Genomic DNA, 21,376 nt, shown 5'->3' on the forward strand with positions numbered 1-21,376 from the left:
GTATAATGGGGATGGTTATTATGAGAAGAGTGACGAGCATTCTGTGAGGTGATGGATGTAAAGCACATAAGAGGAATGGCTTCCTCAGAGCAAGTGTTAAGCAAATGTTCTGTTCTCATCGACTTTCCTTCCAGTTAGAGCTTTGATTGTGATGTCACCTCAGGATTTTTCACTGGTTGCAGAAATGGAGATTTGGGAGTCATCCATATTTTAGGTATGCTTCTGCATTTTTGCTTATACTCTTTCTGCATTTTTGAAGCTCAGTACAGCTAGGGAAACACGTGAAGCCCTGCTGCCGGCTCTCATTTTGAATTCATGTCCATGAGCCTTAGGTGGGTCTTTCATTCTGCCAGACGGTCGTTCTCAAGACCTTCCTGGTTCATTCTTTCTATTATTTCACACGTTGTTCTCTCTGCACATGCCCCACCCTCATTCTCACGATGGCCTTGCTTTTTGTTTAAATGAGGAAAGTACAGTACTCAGAGGAGAGCCCGTCGGCTGCCCTGCTAGCAGAGAACACACATGCTCTGTTTCTGCTTCTCACCATCCACAGAGCTCTTCCCCAGCGCACCTCGGCGCAGCTGCCAGTGGGTTTGTGGGTGTCGAGGTGGGTACATGGGTCTTTTCTTTCTTGTCCTTTTCACCTTCTCTGGCCCCATTGCATTGTCTACAATTGATTTTAAAACATCCAATTCTAGGGACAGTAATTTATGCTCCACATTTCATCCTCATTGCCGTCCTGCTTTCTCCTTAGAATGAGGCCATCGGGGCTCTAGGAAGCTGAGTGACTTTCCAGGGCCACAAACCTCCTAAGTGGCCCAGCGCGTGCAGACGTTCAGACCCGCCTAGCCGTGGATTTAAGTTCTCCCTGTGAACTAAAATGGAATGTTATTTTTATTTGGGTGCACACTGGTTATTTTTTAATATATAGACTTGGTCTTTGTTTCCGCTAAGGTCTGAGGCTACTAGATTAATGACTTTGCAACTTTCCATTTGCTTCAGAGCACATGGAGATTTTAATGGGAAAAAGACAAACAGGAGTGGGATGCTGATTATTACCAGCTGGCGCTGGATAACAGTTATGTGGGGTTCATGGGTTTGTTATGATTGTGGAGGCTTGAAATTTCCATAATTAAAAAGGGTTTTGTTGTTACTATTTCAAGAAGGCCTGACTAGATTTTAACAGATAAACTAGAATTAGGTGAGTGACTGGTGTTTACTCAGTCACTTCCACAGCATCGGCCTACACGCTAGCAATGAGCTGGACTCTCCCCAAGTAGTTTACATGTTTTCAAGGAGAGGGACATCATGTATATTATGTGTCTGAAATATCTGCATGTGCAAATAATATAAGACTCCAGTGTGGTTTTTATCCAGCAAATTTAACTCTTACTGCCTTTATTCACTCAACAAAGGCAGGAGTGAGGCAGAAGGCCAGAGATAGAAGGAATGAGTACATGTTAGGGTGAAGGAGTATAGAGACGATAGATCCACCAGGCCTGAAGTCTGTAGAGTTTATGGTCAGAAGTCTGGAGCTTTGTGTGCTAGGAGCAAGGGTTGTGGTGTGTGCTTGCCTCTTTTGCCTCCGTAACCAGAGCCCAGTGTTCCTTCAGCTGTGGAATCTTGGTGACTAGAGTGTGAGGTGGCTGGGACACCAAAGGGTGAGACCTGGCTATTATTGTGTCTGTTCTGCTCACAAGGGAGAAAGAAAAAGGAAACTTTCAAATCTCCTCCTACAGATTTTTCAACCCCACTAAATAAGATGGAGAAACAAGCCAACCCCTTGGAGGAGGAGTTGACTAGACTCAGGAGTAGGTGTCGGAGGGCCCCGTTGCCCCAGGAGAGTGTGGCAGGAGCACTGAGCATGGTAACTCAGAATGCCAGCTTTGGAGGAGTCTTCTCTCCACTGCCTGCTGCTGCTGTGCGTCAGAGTGGCTGAAGCAGGACCCTGTGTCTGAGCGTGCCCAGGAAAGTGATGGCAGACAGATACTGCTGGGTGCCTTCGTAGTTATTGTTTGTTTTTTTTTTTTTTTTTAAAGATTTATCCATCTATATATACAAGAGCTGGGGTACAGGCCAGAGGCGTGGGAGGGTGAGAGGATTCACCAGAGACAGAGCAGGCAGCGGAACAAGCAGATGGACTGAAAGCACTGCTGAGGGGAGCAGTGGGCGAGACAGGCGAGATCTGCTGCGCCTTGTGGGTATCTCCCTGGCCAGCCGGGAATCAAATAGGCGCTGCAGAGGCTGTGGACAGCTTAACAGTGCTGCACTCAACCCGCTGCGCCACTGGGGAGGCCCTGCCTTCATAGTTTAAACAAGTGCATGCTGATATTTCTAATGGAAACACCTGTAATGTATTTTTTGTTGCTCTTAGATTTTTGTCATGTTTATCTTCAGTAAGTAATATAAAGCAAAATCATGACTAAAGCCCAGAACCCTCTGAAATAATAAGGAAAACCTTATGTTGTTGTGTTTTAACCTTTGTCAGTCTCCAAAATTACTTTTAAAAGTTAATCCCCTCGAATATTCTCCCCAATAAGCATTGGATCAGCATTATAAATTTCAGTTTGAGAGCAGGTGCCTCTTTCCAAAAAAAAAAATTTAAGCATCTGAAAATTCTTTGTTAGGATAGAAGTGCCTTTTCACAAACAAAAATAGCATCACAACCACAATACTATCACAAACCAAAATTTAGCTCCAAACTTGGTCTCATGCTGTTAACCTACGGTGCTACACAGTCTGAAGATATGATCTGAACTAGAGACACAGGCCTAGTACACAAATGCTGGGAGAAACAGTATAGAAAAGACAGATCAGTTTGTGAAGTGTTTCTAAAATGTTGCTTGAGGTTTTTGCAATTTAATTCTCTTGGTATTTCTTGCATTTTGGAATTCTTCCCAGGACAGTTTATTAATACTTGGACTTTTGTGTCAGTCTCGTTCCTTTCTCCTTTTTACTTTCAGTTTTTTCAGTGAATACTTGGACTTTGAAGGTGAAGATTACCTATAGTTCCAGAAACCAAATCCTATATTTAACTGCAGACTGGGTGTGGTTCAGACACCTGCAGTGCAAGCTTGCTAGTGTTTTGCCAGTCATCAGAACCCTGACCTGCAGGGTCCTTATCCTAGTCTTCGGACTCTGATTATGCTGAATGACAGTATGGTAATATATGGAATATACTTTTCGTACGTGTAATAAATAAAGACAAGAGCTGCATAGGTTCAAGCTTGAAGTGACTCTGGAATATGTTTCCCCTATGTTCTGTTATGGGCTCCAGGAGGCGTTAACCTGCGCTGTTTTCATGGTGATGCTTCTCATTCTTATTTTATTGCCTTTAATTACCAGTGTGAGATATTTCAGATTTACCCAGGAAGTCTCCACTTCTGCTCCCAGAAGCGTTTTAGAGACAAAATGAAAAAGGAGAAGCAAATTTCTTCTAAGTCCTGAGAATATTTCTGGTTTTCTCATTTTATAAGGAAGAGGACTCATTCTCGCTGTCGAGGCCGACGCGAGGGAGTGAATGATGATTGTCGTGTGAGGAATACACAGCTGGGCTGTGTGCTGAGAACTGAGACGAAAGCTACAGCAGTCTTTCTTGACTTCTCTGTGTGTCTCCTTTTTCTCAGACCCTCTTTATCGCCCCTTTTTCTCCTACTGAGCGCCTTTCTATATCTTTCTTCTCACTTTCTGTTTTTAAGTTGCCAGAAAAACTGCTATCCATTGCTTTCTTCTTCCCTCTCACACACTTTTAATTACACCTTCTGCCCACCCACCTCTGTTCTGCATTGCTTCTTAATCACCATAATGTGAGGTGCATATGCTTCGATGTTAGTTCTCATACTTACTGAATAAAGTCTTATGTCCCTGTTTCATTTCAAGAGCAAATTGGTCAACATAATTTTCAAAGCTAAAGTTTAGTGACTTATCTAGTTTCCAAGGGTCTTTCAAGTTTTCAAAATTGTATCACTCTATGGTTCTAAATAATTTGTTTTGTGGGGAGCACTTGTTCCCTCTTCAACTTGGTGGCCTTTTGATAGGAAAATACTTCCCATCCTCGGAATTAAATCTTTGCAAAATAATGGTTGCTTAGCCTCGCGTGAATAGACGCTTCAAAGAACAGAATCACCTCCACGGTAAATCAGGACCATGCTTGGCGGTCAGCTTGTATTCCGGCCCCTCCATTGCTACATCTATTTCTTATAGTCATGAAATACCTTGAGAGGATTGAACCGAAAAATGGGAAATCATTGTTCACCTACCTTCTAGCAGTCTAGGTAGTGGCCATTACTTCCTTCTTCCTTATAAAATGAGAAAACCTGAAAATGTTCTCACTGCTTAGAAGAAATCTGCTTCACTTACTTTTCACTTTATTTCTAAGAGCAAAACTTTCTTCAGTACTTTACAGTTGCAAAGAAACCTACATCTCATTTTCTTCTTTCATTAAGTTGCTGCTGAATTGAAGGGGACTAGCTGAGGAAAATACATTCTTTACGTCCATGTCAGAGAGACCACATGGCTAACCAAGATAGTGACTTTGTTGGGGCGGGGGTGGGCGGGGAATCAGTGAATTTTTTTAACTTCTTTAAATTTAACTAGGATAGCTTTTCAGCAAATGTCTGAATCACTTAAATAGAACACAATAGTAAAAAGACCTATATAAATTCAAAGAAAAAAATGAATGAAATAAGGTTAAGCAATAGAAAAAAATTACATTGTTATAATAATGTGAAAAGTCATAAATTTACAAAAGATTGGGAGAGGTAACAAAATTCTCAGTAAATGGTTTGCCCATATAATTGAATATTTTATACAGTTCTGAGACCTTCTCTATCTTTTTTGTTTGTTCTTAAAATATAGTGATTAAGAACACAGTTTTGAGTTAGACTGGGGTCCAATCCGGACTTTTGCTTACCAGCTTTATTATCCTGAGGGAAATTGCTTGCTATAAAGTGACAAAAATCATACCTGTCGTACAGGAACTGCTGAGATTTAATACTAAATGAAAAGCATGTAAAGTACTAAGCATGGCACATAGTAGGCATTTAATAGCTCTACTCCTGCTACTTAATAAGTGCCATTTTTGGTCAGTACAGAAATTGCTGAAGTGTTATTTTCTGTATTCCTAAGCCTCGGCCAAGAAAAGACTATATAGCATTTCTTCAAAGAGACTGTAGGGCTCAGCCTAGTGGAGGAGTCGGGTGTGAAGCCACAGAAGAGAGGGACCCGGGCGCAGTAGTGGTGCAAGGAAAGAAGCATGAGGTAAGGCGGGGTGAGGAGGCTGTGGGCCGAGACCTGAGGAGAGAGAGAGAAGACACAGGCAGGGAAGAACCAGCTTTGGAAAGCTGTCTGGGTTTGATGGGTTGGGAAAAGAAGGCACGCATTCTGGGCAGGGCAGCACAGGGGCATGAAAAATTAGGAACTCTGGCAGGACGTGCGGGCTGGGCGAGGAGGTTGCACCTGGATTGTGGAAGACCCTTGTGTTGCCACCGTCACAACATCTGTCTTTCTCAAAGCATTTGTATTTACAGCTATGCCCGGGTATAGTTCTTCTCATAAGTGACAGAAAACTTCATCTTTTTCCAGGTTGTTGCCACTGGCTTCCTCTTGTCTGCTAAGCAGAGATAATAGTTCTTTTATGGCAGTGACTTGAAATTATTTTGGGGGTAGGGTGAATTTTATGTTACTATCTGTGAAACATTCTGGGGATTAATTTTCCTACTGTGTGTCACATCGGTGCTTTATTAGGAAGAAAACTTGAGCTCTGTCTTTGCCAGAGTCAGTTGTGTCAGCACCTGTTACGTAAGTGTTCCCTGGCATTTTAGCGGGGTTGTTTATGTCTTCCTGTCAACGAGGGGTCATGTCTGGTATGCGGCCCATAGGGTAGCAGAGTGCTGTGCGTAGGCTGCCGTCGGCTGACATTGCTTGCACGGAATACCTGAGAAGACCTACAGCTGTAACGGAATTAGAAAAATGCAAGTCCCTGTCTCCTTTGCCAGACATACTGAACTTGGGGTAGGAAGTAGAATAATTACAGTGTTTTCTACTTTTGTTAAAGTTGTAAGGCCTTCAGGTCAATTCAGTGATAACTATTATTTAACATTTTAAAGTAGTAATCCATTTAAAATGAGTTTAAAACCAAGGAGAAAGGACTATCAAATGCTTCAATGTAGTTTTTCCTTAGCATGACCATGGTACTGTTACCCCCTACCTTCCACCCCCTCCCACAAAAGGCAACACTCTGTGGGAATAGATCCAAGGCCTTTCAAATCTACTGTTTTTTCTGACCCACAATGAATAAGACTTAAAATACATTCTTTTATTCTCCCTTTGGTAGTCTCGCGGTGGCTGCCCTGGCAAGCCAGTCTTCCTTTCCCTGTCTTCTGATGTCATTGCTCATCTAGGATAAAAATGTTGCAAAAATATGCTATAAATTTTGGAATTAATGGATGCTTAAAGTTGAATTTTAAAAGAGTTCATCCTCTTTCATATTCCTTATGGAATGACTTGGGTAGGACATAATGAACTATACCTCCTGTGTCTGCAAATAGAAGGAAGTTCTCAACATTTGTTTAAGACTGCAGGAGCCTGGACATGACCTCATTTCAATCCATTAGACTATTTGAGGAAAAAACAACAAAACTTTCCCACTTATTGACAGGTAAAGTTATCCCAATCCATTTCTCATAGCCAGTAAGAAGATGAACTGCCCTTAAATGCATTTTAAAATTGGCAAATAATACTTCCTGGTTCCTTTTTGGTCAAACAGAAATAGCCAAAAGAGAAATTATGACATTGTTTTTAAGACAGATTAAAAATTCTCGCCAACCTCTTTTATAGATTTACCAGCAATTTCATTTTGTATAAACAACAGGCTTCTCATTTCTCTAGTCCCTGAGCCAATTAAACAAAACAAATGACCCCGTGTTCCTCATACTGTTCTGTGGCCACAGTTTGCAAAGAAATGAAGTAGCATTTGATAAATATTCGTATATAATGAGTCACCGATAAAGATATGAGTCATCTCAGCAGCAGAATTATAAGCATCATATTGCAAAGGATAGTCCTCACAGAAACCCCCTATGGATTAAAATCTTCACAGAAAACCAGTGGGCCTTTTCTTTCTTAAACTCAACAGTTTTTTATTGTTTGAGTTATTTATTATTGAGTTAAACTCAACAAATATTTATTGGTTTTCTCCTTTGTGCCAATGACTGTGAGAGACACTAGAGGCTACAGCATTTGGCAAGACAGAGGTGGTCCTGGCTCTTCAGTAGTGCCCTGGAAACCACTGTTTATAGACTGGGCAGTCACAGTGGGTCTGGGTCTACATGTGTTTGATATTTGAAGATCTTGAATGGGCAGAATATGAACTTGTTAGTGAATATCCTACTTTTTGTCTTAGTTGCCTTTGAGAAAACTTCAGTGAACTGTAATAATGTCCATCTAAAAAAGTTCTTTAGGGCCTCCCCGGTGGCGCAGCAGTTGAGTGCTGGGTTGCAAAGCTGCCCGTAGCCTCTGCAGCGCCGGTTCGATCCCCGGCTGCTCCCCGGCCACCGGAGGAGGGTCCCGCATGGCACGCAGACCTCTCCTGCCGCCCGCTGCTCCCCTCAGCAGTGTGCTTCGGTCCTTCTGCCTGCTCTGCTCCCTGCTCTGGCTCTGGTGGATTCTTTCACCCTCCCGCGCTTCTGACTGTACCCAGTGCTTGCATAAATAAATAAATAAATCTTTTTTTTTTTTTTTTTTAAAGTTCTTTATACTTTGAAAACCTATGTACCATAGAAGTCCTAGTCATGATCATGCCTCATCCAGATGGTCTGTTTTGTTGATTCCTACTTAGACATGTCATCCACTAAAAGACATACTAACCGTTCAGACTAGCATGTAATTATCATCTTCCTGGGAATAGAAAGCCTCAGTTTGTCATTAAAATACCTTCCTTAGAACATGACTGTGCCCCAGATTTGCAGTGAAGTACCACCGTGAAGAAGTCAAGTCTGTGTACCAATAACCTTTCAAGCTCTGACAATATTAATAATGTAAGTACATGTTTTTTGTCAAGTGTTACCAGAATTTGACTTTTTAAAAAGCAATTAAAGGATCATTTGTATTCTCTTAGTTTGATTGACTCCTGCTAAAAACAGCAGCAGACCCAAGAACAAGAGGTAAAAATCTAGGTTTAAGAGACAGTGGTAAGTCCCCAGGCTACTTGGTGTCGTGTTCCTCCCTCTGCCTGCGGGTCTGTGTGGGGGGAAGCAGATGGAGTGCCTGTCTGTGCTGTCTCTGCTTGGGGTGCTTGTTGAGCCCTGCCCCTGAGAGAAACAGTTCTCATGTCAGTTGCAGGGGGAGTCACTGCAGAAGCACCATGTTGACCTTAGGAAAAACCGTGCAGGAGGCAGTGGACTGGCCTGGCCTCGGTGGTCTCCCCACTGTAGGAGACGTTCGGTCGCTAGTATCAGAGCCGTAAGTGGCAGGTTCAGCACTTTATTTTTAAGAATAGACTCCGTGCCCTGTGAAGATTTGTACACTAAGTGGAGAAAACTTAATTCCAGATCACCTTTCAGATCTGTCTGTAAACCTGATTTCTACCAGCCAAGGCTAACAGAGCATGTGAGGAAGACACAGCTGCTCCCCAGCCGGAGGCGAACAGATGCAGCAAGGGGCGCCCCGAGCCCCGGGCTTGATAGGGAGGCCCGAGGTCAGGCTTCCTGTGTTTCCGTCATCACCCGCACTCGGTCGTGTCATTAGGAAGCTAAGGTGTCCATGGACCATCAAACCTAGACAGCACCCTCTCGTGCGAGTTCTTTTTCTTCCTAAGATGAACTCAGTGGTATTCAGTCAAGAGACATGTTTCAAGAAAAATACCGTTTTCCAGTTGTTGTCCTTTAAGGTAGTGAAAATTTGTCAGTTTTACTCTTTTTGCCTGACGAGTCCCAGAAAATTGTCACCACTCTCCTTGTCACGGTGTTCAGAGGGAGACTTAGGACGGGGAGGTGAAGCATACTTGCCTCTGGGGCCCCCAGGAATACGGCCCGCACCAGTCTCCACTGTGGAGATGCTGCGTTCCGGGCGGCGGGATAAAGCTAAGCACTCAGGGCCTCATGTGGTGGCGCAGCGGTTGAGCACTGGGCTGCGAAGCTGCCTGCAGCCTCTGCAGCGCCGGTTCCATCCCCAGTCACCGGAGGAGGGTCCCACATGGCACGCAGACCTCTCCTGCCGCACCCGCTGCTCCCCTCAGCAGTGCACTTCATCAGTCTGCCTGTTCTGCTCCCCGCTCTGGCTCTGGTGAATTCTCTCACCCTCCCGCGCTTCTGACTGTACCCAGTGCTTGTGTAAATAAATAAATAAAATAAATAAATAAATAAATAAATAAATAAATAAATAAATAGATCTTTAAATAAAAAAAAAAAAGCTAAGCACTCACTCGGCGCTACGTTCTTTTCCTTGAAAAGAACATGTAGTTGGACAGTGTTAGTTCAGTGATACTTAGACAGAGTGTTTCTTAGATCGAAGATTCCAGCCTGGGACGCGCTCTGCAGACTTTCCTGTGAGAGCTGTTGGGAATCGCAAGTTGAGTTGAGTTTACTCAGCTGGGATGGTGGATTGCTGGCACCACGGAGGTAGTTGCTGCTGATAGGAGAGGCTTCCGGTTCTGAGTTGTCCTGACCTAAAGACAGGCTGGTGCTAGAGGAAGGCAGTGTGGGCTTAATTTTGCCTTTGCTGATGAACGCACTGTAGAGAGATGTGAAGGCGGGGACCACTGTACCTTTTTTTTTTTAATCTGAGGACTGAGTTCCCGTCGGGCAGCAGATCCCTGCCCCCGGGATGGAGCCCGTGAAGATGGCTTTCTTTGCACTCTGCCTGCTAGGCCAGGAGACGGGGCCCCAGAAAAATTTTCAGTGTGTTCACTACTCAGCGTTAGCCTGGGACTCTGTTCCTCAAGCAGCAAGGATGGCGTGACTAAGTGCTTAAACAGAGACCTCTGCCATGAGGGACCGTGAGAGGAAAACGCTCTTGTGCTGATGTCTAAGGAGCTGCTGACCCGGAGAATGGATAGGCGCCTGCGTGCATGGGCGTCTCGTGTGCTGGTGTGTGTCAGGAGAGACACGCGGGCTTTACTTCATCTCTGCCCGGGGTAAAAAAGGTCGGTCAGAATTATGGCTGTTTCCAGAGCAGTTGGGTTTCCTCCCCCTTAGGTGAGACGCAGCTGTGGTCCTGGGGCTGTCGTCCTGGGGCTGTCATTGGGTTTTGTTTTTTGTTTTTTTTTTTAACAGTGCTGTGACATCTTTGCTTCTGGGAACTCTTATGAAGTTTACTGGAGCTTGATTAAGATGATTCATTGCTATAGGGATTTGTATCTTAAGAGAAATTTGAAACAATCCTGTGTCCTAGCTGAATAATGACCCTTCCTTCCTAGGAGGCCACGAAGCCAGTGAAATGAGTCAGGAAACCTGACGGGATCGTGTGACCTTGAGCAAGTCAGTTCTCTTCTCTGGTTTCTCATCTGTAAAGTCCGTGTCCTCATCTGTAAAATAAAGAGACTGACCCAGTAATGTCTCCTTCCAGCTAAATATTCTGTGATTCTTTGTGAGGGTCTAACTGTGGTATCTCTAAACTCATTTGAATGAGCTAGGTTATGGGATTCCTTTGCATTTATGAATTAGAATTCCAAAAGTCAACTACTTATATCTGAATCTTTTAATCTGTTAACAGGCCAATACTAATTATCCCACTTAAAAATTTCCCTTTTCCCAGGCTTTTTTATTCTAGAACTTTAAGCTGCAAAGCCATGAAAATACACAGCTTCTTCTCTAATAGAACTCATTTATATTTTAGCTTTTCTTATAGTGACATCTACTAAAAGACTGAATTAGAGAGCCATTATTTTATTTTCTGTAGAATTAAACATAAACTCATATTTATAAAAAATACATTATTATAGAACATCTTTTATTTGTTATACTACAGTGTGTTTACAAAACAAACTTTTATTTATTTTTAAATATTTATTTATTTATGCATACAAGAGCTGGGGTACAGGCCAGAGGCGTGGGAGGGTAAGAGGATTCACCAGAGACAGAGTGGGGAACAGAATAGGTGGATTGACTGAAATACACTGCTGAGGGGAGCAGCAGGCAAGACAGGAGAGGTCTGCTGCGCCATGTGGGCTGTTCCCTGGCCGGCCAGGGATCGAACTCATGCTGCAGAGGCTGTGGATTCCGTCATAGTGCAGTGCTTAACCCCTTGCGCCACCAGGTAGGCCCTACAATAACAAACTTTTAAGTGTAAGTTTGCTTATTGCCAAAACACATTAAGATAAACTAAGAAAATTTATTATTTATAAACCATTTTATGCAATTCTGTTTTGCTCATGCATTGAGACCACAAACTTTATTTTCAAGTAATGATTTTTTTTAAAAAATCCAGAATCAGCACATGGCTTACTCTGTGAAATCTGGGAGAAAATGCAAGAAAATGTAAAGATGAAAATTACAATACCTCTGATACTACCTATCTAGAGACAGTCATTAATGTTTTGGTATATTTTTTTACCATTTCTCTGTCTTACATGTTTTTAAACAAAAGTGTGTACTAGTATACCAGACAGATAATGTTATATTTAATACCATCTTATGCTCTATGAAAACATGGCCTTTAATAACTAAATCCATTTTTAAATTATGCTATAACTAATTACTCTGTTTCCTGAGGTTGTCAAACAAACACTCGTTTTACAACTATATGTACTAACTATATATCCTAACTTCATAACTGATCGTGTTCCCAATTTGTAGACAGATTCAGGGATGGTAAAAGAGGAAGTGCAGTTGACCCTTGAACAACACCTGTTTAAACTCTGTAGCCACTTATATGTGTGTTTTTTCCTATCCAAGGATTGGGCATTCATGGATTTATTTACCCCGCATGTCAGTTGGTAGAATCCCATTCTCGCGTGGAATCCACAGATACCAAGGAGTGACTCTAAGTCACTGTCTGAATTTGCACTGGATTGGGGGTGGGGGGAGGAACTGGAAGGGTAAGGGGCTGAAACACCTAAATGTGTTGCTTAAGGGCCAACAGTATTTTGAAAAAGCTATAAATGCAATCAGCCATCAGAGGTTTTTTGAAACACAAGTTTTTATTTTGAGTGACATTTATTAGAAAACTAATAGTAGGGCCTCCCTGGTAGCGCAAGGGGTTAAGTTGCAGCACTGTGAAGCTATCTGCAGCCACTGCAGCACGAGTTCGATCCCAGCCAGGGAGCTGACCCACACTGCACAGCAGAACTCTGCCTGCTCCCCTCAGCAGTGTATTTCAGTCACACTCTGTCTCTGATGGATCTTCTCACACACCCCCCACCGCACCTCTGGCCCATACCCCAGTTCTTATATGCATAAAAAAATCTTAAAACAAACTAATAGCAACATTATAAGCTATATAGAAATATAGTATATAAAGAAAAATAATATTTCCATTCATAAACTGTTTTAGCATAATTAGAATACTTTATGTGATTATTATTATCCTTTTTCACTGACATTTTCCCCTGTCATTAAGTACTGTTTGAAAATGTGATTTTTTTAATGAGTCTTCAAATAGCTATACCATAAATTATTTAACCATTATTGCTTTGTTAGACATTTAAATTCTTCCCAGTTTTCCCCTATTAATACTGCTAACATGAATACTTTGTATCAGTAGGTACAAAGTATTGTTTTAAGACTAGCAATATATTTGGCCATGTTACTACCATCTCCCTCCAGAAAGTTGGCTTTGTCCATGTGGGTATTGTAGCCATTTTTTTGGCAAGTGAAAATCAGCTATTTTGCTTATGTGATAGGTACAAGCAGTGTTATTTCAGTTTTTTGGCCTACGTTTAAACTTCTCTGATAACTAGTAAAACAGCATTTTTACATGTTTATTAATAATTTCTCTTCTGGTGTCCTTTACCTATCTTTCTGTTGTGCATTCATGTTCTTACTGATGTCTGTGTCAACTCTTAATAGAGATTATTGACCCTTTCTGTTGTATATTTAGTTTATTTTTTTAATTCAAGTGTAGATAAATACAGTGCTGTGTTCTTGGATGACTGCCTTCACCGTACATGCCCTGATTTCATGTTTTCTTCTAGTTTCTTTTTCTAAGGATTTCACTTTTACATTTAACCCTACGTATAGGGTTCATAGGGTGAGGATTTCATTTGGCCTTCATTTCTAGATAGTCAATTTACCCTTCTTTTTTAGATTTAAGAGTCTTAATTTTATGCATGCCTATTTTTATTGGTTCTATTGAGCTCATCAATTTTTGAGCCACAGTTTTTATTATAGTTTATAATTTCATAATATTTGACAAGATAGGGCCCATTCATTACTATTTATTTTCAAAATGTTAACCATTTTTATGAACATTAAAATCACATTGCCCCATACCACTTCTATTAAGGAATGTATATTCTGATTGAAGTACATTAAACCTAAAAAATTCATTTGAGAAGACATGACATTGCCATATTCATTTTTTAATCAAGAAATGTGTTATATGCTTCCCCTTTCCTAAGTCTTTTCTTATAAATATTAATCAGTAAAGTGGGTAAATTTTTTTAGTTTTTTTGTATTTCTATAGAGTTAGGCTTCTATTTTTTTTTGGCTAGGTGTTTTTATTTTAAATGTAAATGTTTCTTACTTTGGTTTATAGATGCCTTTCCATTAACCTATCAAATTAGTTATTACTGATACACAGGAAAGTCTTGATATTTTTATTTGTGTTTAGTACTCAACAATCTGATTATTTCTGAGACATTTTCAGTTTCTCTCTCTCTTGATCTTCAGTACAGTACCTTGTACTAACTGGGACTTTGAGAACAATGTTAAACTATAGTATAGAAAAAAATGTCTCAGAGATAGTGGGCTCTGTTGCCTTGTTTCTGATTTAATGAGGGTGTTACTAACATGTCATCATTTTATTATTGTTAAACCAGTTGCTACTTCTCCAGTATTTTATTGTGAAAAATTTCAGACACAGTGCTAAGTTGAAATGCCAGCTGCCTAGATTCTGCCATCAACATTTTACTATCTGTTTCATTCTCTATCTCAGCAGATTTTTTTAAAATAGCAATAATCTTTGTTTATTACAGAACTATCTGTTCTAGTGTTACAAACATCTGTACCCAGTGTCCCAAAACTTTTAAAAATCAACACTGCCCTAGTTGCTGAAAATACAGGTAAATAGGGCCATATCTTAGCTCCATTTGCTACTAAGTAGACAAGCAAGAAATGTCATAAATCTTAGAAGTGGGAACTTATGAGAATTGTTTGAGTGAAGGATGATGTTAAGCCTCAAAAAAAAAAAAAAAGTAGCCATTCAACTTACGTTATGGTAGAAAAAAGGATTGAAGTTAGAAATTTTTAGTATTTGGCCAGACTAGAGAAGGGAATCCCTATTCAGATGGCAGGCTGTGTACAGAAATAGCTGCTTAGTCTAATGGGCCTGCCAGGTGGATTTCTCTAGTGAAAAAAAGTCCATCAAGCAATGATAGCTGAATCACATTATCTTAAAGATCATCTTATCCTTTTTGTATTGTTTACCCAGTGTATTCATTTCCTAGGGCTGCCATAACACATCTCCACAAATTGGGCAGCTTACAGCTTTGGAGGCCAGAATCTGGAATCAAGAAAAGTCAGCAGAACTGGTCCCCTCTGGAGGCTCCTAGGGAGAAGCCCTCCTGCACCCCCTCCCCGTTAGCTCCTGACAGTGTATTCCTGGACTTGGCAGGTGCATCTCTCCAGTATCTACTTCCACCTGCACACCGTGGTCTTCTCTGTGCCATTGATTCTTTCCTGTCTCTGTAAGGACACTCGTGTTGGGTTTGGGACCCAGTGTGACCTCATCTTGAGCCTTACCACAAACATCTGCGAAGACCCTATTTCCAAATAAGATCACATTCTAAGGTTCTGGGTAGGCATGAATTTTCAGAGGATGCTGTTCACACCACTGCAGCCAGCAGCCTCCTTGGTAAGCAGTGGTGGAAAGGCTTGAAGGCAAAAGGCTTGGCTCTGACCCTGCCAGCTCTGTCACCGTGGGGACCTCGTTCTTGTCCCCTTTTGTCAAATGAGGAGGCTGATCAGTAAATCAAGGTTTCTAACTGTCCTCACGTCCACATTAAATGAGGAAGAACCATCTGCATAGCTGACGTCTAGCTCCACCCCCTTTCTTTCTGCTACTGCTTGTTTCTCAGAGGTATTTTTAAGGTATGATTGGTGTCAGAGGGACTTTGATGTCTTTGCGGGAAATACAGGCTGTAACTAACCCAGTGTGTCTGTGAACGGGTGGCGTTCCTTAGGCTTTTTTGGATTCAGAAGAGAGAGTTGCTTTACATAGAGAAGGTTTCCCCATTTCTTTCATTTTGCAAACAAACAAATTGGTTGGTTTGTTGCTGAAGATGATTTAACACACAGATGCTGTCAAAGAGGAAACCAGACAATTAGGAACCAAGTCTTTGCGTTTCACGTTATGCTCTTTCCTGTCCACTGCCAGCAGTTTCACACAGTGATGAGAAATGCGCACTGGAGTCTAGGTATTGGACAGGGTCTGACAGTCCTGAAGCCTTACTTGGAATAAGTGAGGAAGTTTAAATCTCTTCAGCAAAGGTAGTTCACATAGAGGTGCAGAGGGACGTTCACTTGCATGGCGTTGCCACTGGCGTAGAGAGCCAGGCCCTGTCTTTTCCATGTGCTCACCAAGACACCAAAGGAAGAATTTTCTGCCCGCAATTTTTATAGACTTCAGTGTTATTGAAATGAAAGTGCTTCAAGGACATTTCCACGAGCTTATGGCTTCTCATCTCATGTAAATTATTTTGCCACTTTTCATTTTAATTCTTTGCTGTCATTGTCTGGCAAAACGATCATTTGGTTTCTCCCTGTGAAGATACTCACTGATTACTCAGCTGACAGTGTCCTTTCTCTACAAGTGTAATGCACTTTGGATTTATTTTACCTTTTTTTTTTATTGCTACCTATACACTTCTGTTTACATTTTTTTCCCCTTTTTGTCTTCAAAAAGTCTAAGGATATAAACATTCTTATACGAGACAGAAGTGTGTTTTGAACCCTAAGGTTCTAGTTTAGAAATATGCCCCTTGTAATTCTAGAGCCAGATTCTATAGTTTATCCTCCTGGTCATGGTGGCAACAGCTACTACTTCAGCATCATGTAAAGGTTAAGAGGTCTGAAGGTGTGTGCGCTGACAGCCAGCAGGTGAGACTGCACTGGAGTCTTATTACCATCCCAAAACTCCTCCTGTGTCTCACCTTCCTTTTCCATTTCCCAGCCAACCGGAGATTCGGTTTCTGCAAGTGCCACAGCTGCCTGGCTTCTGCCTTTAGAGTCACCAGAGATTGCCCCACAAAAATAAGTTTGATTTAAGCCTTGCTTTAAAACCTTCCTTCTCAGCTGCCTAATGTGTCAGCTTCAAACTCTTTGTACCCTTTAAATGTGGACCAACATTTTTCTTCAGTTGGAGTCCCAGTTATCCCACCTCAGGTGTCGTGTATTCCAGCCACATCAAACTCCTTCTTCTTCTCAAAACATTTAAAACCTGTCAGTACATCCTTTACCCCGGGAGCTTCCACGCCCCGCACCTCCACTTCACCCTTCTGCCCTGATCTGGACACTCTTGCTGCTGCTTCATGACCCTGCACAAATGTCTCTTTCTCCTGCCCCCACAGCACTGTTCACCCCACCAGCTCGCCCATTCACAGCGCTGTACATGCGTTTCATCGTGTGCTGTGTGCCCCCGTGGCCTTACCTGGAAGCTTGTCTGGTTCATCTTTGCCACATTGAGCCAAACTGTTGATAGAACTTTATCATAAACATTTTTGGGTGGCTTAATAAATGATTAATTATGCCCCAAATCAAAGTTATTAGACCTGTATCCCAATGTCAATGATCATACACATGTATGTATACCCCTTTGGTTACTCATCATTGGACACTATACCATGTATTGCATTCAGCTCTGTCTTGGTCTGAACCCTGCGTGTGCCCGGAGAAGGCAGTGGCAGGGGCAAGTCCCGCCGTCATGCTCCTGAAGAGCTTCTTAACTTTGCAAAAAGGATTCACTGACCCCTCTGCTTTCTGTGTTTTTAACATTTATCTCCTTCTTTTACTCATTACCCTTCATATTTTCATTTGTTCAACCTTCATTGATCAGTTACTCGCTAAACGTCTGGTGTGACCCCAACTGGTCCCTCGGGCTTGTGTAGCTCCCGGTGTGATTCACGAAGTGAAGACTGTAGTTGTCATTTTTGATGCTTCGCTTTCTCCTGAGCAATTACCATATTTTTCACAGACCACATGCAAAAGACTTGGGGGATTTTAGTTGACATTAAATTCATCAATACATCAATAATATAATGAGGTGCTCGCTTGACCATATAATTTATTTTCTAAAAGGGGATGTTTGGGAAGCCAGAAGGGGATCTGTTAATAATCCAAGGTAACAGCACTCTCCCAGGCAAACCAGGACGTGTCGTGTGGGTCCCCGTCCCGAGAGTCGAGCCACGCTGCAGGACTAGTTGCCTTCTGCCTTCCAAGCGCATGTCAGGGCTGCGCCTTTGTGTCTTTGTGTTTACCACGAGCGTTGCCCTTTCCACCCTGAGACTTGCCGGGTCCTGAGAGCTTCCCCAGGTCCCCTTAGTCCTAGGGACGTCGTGACCCTGGAATCATGCAGCATGTCATATATACTTAGCAGCATGGGGCGTTCTGATTTGTCACAATTATGGAACTGTGATGCCTTCCTTTTTCATCTTCCTAAACTGAAATGTGTTCTTAAGGTTAGGGCCCATGTTTTGAACTTACATCTCCTCAAGTTTAGCGCTTCACTCACAACATAGCCCTATTGGGTACTTCATTTCCGCAAACCCCCTACCTTTGTCTTGCCTACAAACTCTTCCACTTTTTAGCAAAATTGTGTCCCCCAGGCCCCTGAAAAAAGCTTTAAGAGAGCTTTGCCTTGAAAATTTTTATTTATAACCTTTTTAACTTATATATTTACCATGAAGTATCTTAAACTTGGGGTCAGTGTAGATTATATAATCTGTCTTGAATTGCTATTTTCCAGCATTGAAACAAAGATAAAAAGAGAAAAGTGGGGCAGTATACAGATCTTAGGTGTAGTAGCACATTTTAATGAAAATATTTTCATTAGGCATACATTTAATTATAAAAATATTCAGTCTTTAACAGGAAGAAAGGATTGTTAGGCTTAAGATTTATAACTTCTGAATGAAATTTATATTCTTGAGCTTCTGATTTTAACAGTTACTAGTATTTCTACTCTGACCTTCTTCGTCTGTGTTTAAAGTAACTGCAGGGAAGTATTGTGCGTTCCCAGCAGGACAATCTCACCTTCAGCTGGCTAACAAGATCTCTGAGCTCTATCCTGAAAGACAGGCTCTTGGTGGAGAAGGCAAAGCAGATGTGTTGGCCAGACACTCAGGAGTATACAGGGTGACTCCAAGGTCACCCCACTTTCCTGGGCTGCAGCATGCATAGGTGGGAGGAGCAATAGATAAAGGACAAATGTAGTTTGGGTAAGATGTGTGAACTCCTCTAGAACAAACTTGAACATTTTTTGGATAAGACAGTGACATGACAGAGATCTGCATTAGGAATATTAAAACATTGCGGTAAAAAATTACTGTCACAGGCTTTGCAGTAATTTGGAAGAAGAGTTGCACAGTGAAGTGTAGTGGCCATGGAGCTGTCGCTGAAAGTGTACGTAAGTCTTAGCAGCTACCATATTCCGTCACATCTCAGGCCTGATTTTAAGACACATCTTTGTGTCATGTACCAGTGGGGATAGGAACATCATCATTTAATTTTCAGACACCATGAATTTTGAGATGTATCCTGACCTAGAGATTATAATAATGAAGAAATGTTTATCACAAAAAATAGTGAAATAGAGTAATTCATAGGTACAGGGGAAAGATGGCGTGTAAAAGGAAGGGAGGAAGAAAGTGAAAGATGGGGTGATGGAATCAAAGACACGATGCAGTAGATTGATCTTCCTCTCCCGTGAGATATCTAAATGGATGAATGATAAAGCAGTAGTTTAGACGTTGAAAAGCTAAACAAATTATGCCAACATATTAAATAACCTCCAACTTAATAAAAGGAGACAAGGTCACCTGTAGATAGGATGACAGCAGGGGCTGCAGGTACGTGGGCAGGAAGGATGGAGTACCGGGGATATCAGCAACCAGGGGCCAGGCAAGCCTGGAAAGCACAGATTATAAAGCCACCTGGCCCTATTTTATGACCGACCGTGAGCACTTGGTCTCTGTAGTAGAAGAAAATAGGCAGAAGGTGCTTTCTGCAGGGTCGGAGATGGAGTGGGCAGGTGTGGTGGAGAGACAGACAAGCTAAACAGTCGAAGTGCCTTGAAAGGGGCATTGTTACTTGGGATCGCCTTGGAGTTCAGGCTGAGAAATGAGGTGAGGCCAAGAGAAGAGTAGTCAGTGAGCAAATTTTTTAAAGTTGTGGTGGGGAGGGTTGAAAAGGATTCGAGGTTATAAAGAAGGTGAAGAACAAATTACTTTGAAGAGGAGGAGTAGAAAGTTGATGAGGGAATTTCAGAATTTGAGATCACGGAGGTGATCGAAGACGTGCTCTTTTTGTGGCTTGACAACCTCTATGAAGGTGAGGTCATTGCTGCTGCCTAGTAAGCAGACAAGTCTCACCACTGTTGGCCCCAACCTGCCTTCCCAGGCTAGTAGCTCCTCATATCTTCTTGTGAACCTCATGTGCCAACCATGCTGCACTCTTCTCTGTGCCCAGAATCCTCGAGGCTTTCATCTGCCTCTGTCTCTGCGCCTGTCACTCCCTGGTGTGAATTGCCCGTGCTCTCCCCTGCCAGGCAGTCTGCTGCCATCTTGGCAATCTAGCTCCCATGGAGGTGCAGCCTCAGCCACACCCCTGTCTCTGTGCACACCTCCTGGGGCGCTTCACAGGTGCGCAGGCTTGTGGGTGTCTCCAGCAGACCCTAAACTCCTGCTGGAGGTCATAAGTGCCCTGAAGCCAGAAACTGCCAGGTTCTCTTCCTCAGCCACTCATCCATCAGTTCCTGTCTGTTTTTGTTGTCTTTGTTGTTGAATTCTTTTTTTTTTTTTAAAGATTTATTATTTATACAAGAACCAGGGTACAGGTCAGAGGCGGGGCAAGGTGAGAGAATTCACCAGAGACAGAACGGGGAGTAGAACAGGCAGACAGACTGAAGACGCTTCTAAGGGGAGCAGCAGGCGAGACAGGAGAGGTCTATCGCGCCATGTGGGTTTCTCCCTGGCCGGCCGGGAATTGAACCCGCGCTGCAGAGGCTGCGGACAGCTTCACAGCACTGAAGCTCAACCCGCTGCGCCACCGGGGAGGCCCTGTTGTTGAATTCTTAATGAGTGAACGAATCCAGTGCTTCTCAAAAGCTGATGTATTTTCAGACCATCCAGAGATCTTGTTAAAATTCAGATTCTGATTTAGTCTGTGGTGGGCCTGGAATTTTGCCTTTTGAATGGCTCCTGGTGATGCCAGTGTTACTTGGTTCATGACACTAACCTCAAGTGTCTTTGCCTGAGTAAATGGCCGAAGTGGAGGGAAGAAAAGAGTAAGTGGAGGGAAGAGAAAGGCCAATAGTAAAGTGGAAGTGGAGCAGTTCTGGAAAAGTCCTCAGTCTGAACACTGGAACCCTAGGAAAAGGGAGCAGACGCCCACGTGGGATAAGGTGCTGAAGGGGGGACGTGAAGCAGGTGGCCTCGGGAAGGGTGGGGCTCTGCAAGCCTGGGGGTCCTGTGATCCCCAGGAGGAAAGGACAGGTTGGCGACCATCGGGCTGCGGGGCAGACTGCAGGCGGAGCCCGCCACGAGCAGGTGGAGAGGGCCACTGTGGCTGCACAGGGAGGCTGGAGGCCAACGTTTCTTCCCAGTAGATGCCGTTTCCCCAGCGCAGAGAGGAGCGGAGGATGGGAGCGCTGCATTCTAGGGGCAGGTGCTAGGAGAAGCAGCAAGTGCTAGCACTTCATGAGGGATCATTTCCTGATCTTAAGTTTCCAGTATCAAAGTTGTTTTTTTAAACTCACAGATGACAGAAAAAGCAGCACTAATAAGTAACTGCATTGACAGTTTTTTGTGTCACAGATCTGGTGATGCTCAGGATGGAGTCAGCATACCTAAGTACTGTCACCCTGAAGTAATGTGTCCTCTTTTAACATGGAAAAAAGGCAAAAAAAGAAAATGTTTTGTTCTCCTGCCCCTAACCGCGACCCCACAATTCAATTAAGTAATCAATATTTACAACCTGAAAAGGACTCATCCAGCTTTTATCCATAA

General features: G+C 42.6%; 1 protein-coding gene across 10 annotated transcripts in view; it reads left to right on the forward strand.

Moving 5' to 3' along the window:
• HMBOX1 (homeobox containing 1) overlaps positions 1 to 21,376 on the forward strand; it is a 147,288-nt gene that overhangs the window by 119,886 nt on the left and 6,026 nt on the right. The window lies entirely within an intron of this gene.

This window comes from Talpa occidentalis, unplaced genomic scaffold (assembly GCF_014898055.3).
Source record: "Talpa occidentalis isolate TD23 unplaced genomic scaffold, MPIMG_talOcc4v2.1 talOcc4.4, whole genome shotgun sequence".
NCBI lineage: Eukaryota > Metazoa > Chordata > Mammalia > Eulipotyphla > Talpidae > Talpa > Talpa occidentalis.